Here is a 1,861-nt window from a genome sequence, read left to right on the forward strand (position 1 = left end):
GCTGAAATTTCTGTCCTCTCCAAATTAACAAACAACACCACAATCATTGATGTTTCTATATACACCCAGAAAGATAACAGGAGATGGAGCGGTTATTGTAAAGGCAGTATATGTTTGCATTGACTTCTTTGTATGCTGTGTCTGGGTAAATTTGCATGGATACATGTATGACTACTTTGATACACCTTTATACTCAGTATTCATTTTCTCTACAAATCCCCCCAAAAAATTTTAATTTACCCGGTTATTTTAAAATTTTCTTTACAAATCCCCCCAAAAAATGTTTTAATATGGGAAATGCCTGAAACTGCTGCAAAATACTCTTGCACAAGTGTTTGCAAGTAACACAAAATCAAGTCTATGGAGGTAGCAAAGTGTCCCTTCGAATCTAAATACGAAGGGTAGGTATGTTTCTAAATCTTTTTAGGCATGTTTTTCACCTATTAGGAGTATTGAATAGGCTGTGAACTAAGGCCAATAGATAGATCCAAGGACCTTCCCATCACTATATAAGAGGGGGCACAGAGACGCCATAGTAACAATGCATTAGAAGCTGTTGTAGGGAAATGGTAGGGGATGGGTGGGAAAAGAAGGGAGTCAGTTATTATCTTTATAAATTGCAGCTCTCTGTCTTTATTCACATTGCTTTCTTGTGTTCACACTTCACTGGCCAGTTTGCAGAGGCAGCCAGTGGTAATCACAAGTCACACTCGGGGTAACTTTAGAAGCACCCCAGCTCTCCTACCTTTACATATCACAGCAGCAACAGCAATTCTACTTCCTTTTTAGCAACAATTAAGGAGGCTGGCAGGCTGAGATCCATTCCTCACACTCACCCCTTAAAGAGGAAGTAATTCCACAAATCACCCAAAACCAAAAAGATCCACCTACCTTCAATCCCACAGGACAGTTCGATCCATCCAGGGGTCTCTTCCAATAAATAAATAAAACAATATATATGACAGACCTAAATACTTTGATGAAACATAAACAGGTGGTAAAGAGCAGGTATAAAAATACTAGGTTACAAAACTTGATACAAAAAAATGGAAACACATACTGTCTAAAACATAGACTGTGTAGAGAAACAAGGAAGTGAGCTAGTACTAGTGGAATTAACAATGTATAAATTCCTTTCAAAAGGATAATTGCCAACCCTTAAACATTAATATGTATAAACAGAAAGAGACAAACAGAGATTTTTTTTGTGGCAATATAACTTGTATTCAGCAAATACAGTGGTACCTCGGTATAAATCCACTTTGGAATAAATCCAACTTGGTATTCTGGTCCTGTTTGGACACAAAAAATTTTGTTTGGTATACAGCCTTTGTGCTAGAACTTGTATGGGTCAAAATGAGTCAAAACACTGTGCGCTACCCTTATTTACCTCTCTCGAGACAAAGCGATGACTGCCCACGAGTAAAAAAAGTGCTTTACTTAGACTGTGTCACACTCACAGTATTAGTCATATAGATTGTTGGGTTGTACTGTATTGGTACAGTCCTGAAATCTACTGTACTCAGATAGGTGGAGTGTTTCACAGATAGATAGATAGATAGATAGATAGATAGATAGATAGATAGATAGATACATAGGTAGATACATAGATAGATACATAGATAGATAAAGAGATAGAGAGATAGTAAGTCAGTGTGTTACATACACGCAGCCAGAGGCAGGGTAAAAAAAAATACATATATGTAATTCTGATACCACTTGCTATCTATCAAAAAAGTCATAAAAATGTCTGTATTTCTGTAAAAAAAATACATATATTTAATATTTAATATTTCTCAAACCACTTGCAACCCATCAAAATAAACCGAAAAATGTCTGTATTTCTGAAAATAATACAGAT

The sequence above is a fragment of the Pyxicephalus adspersus genome, chromosome 5 (assembly GCF_032062135.1).
Source record: "Pyxicephalus adspersus chromosome 5, UCB_Pads_2.0, whole genome shotgun sequence".
In the NCBI taxonomy this organism is placed as follows: Eukaryota; Metazoa; Chordata; class Amphibia; order Anura; family Pyxicephalidae; genus Pyxicephalus; species Pyxicephalus adspersus.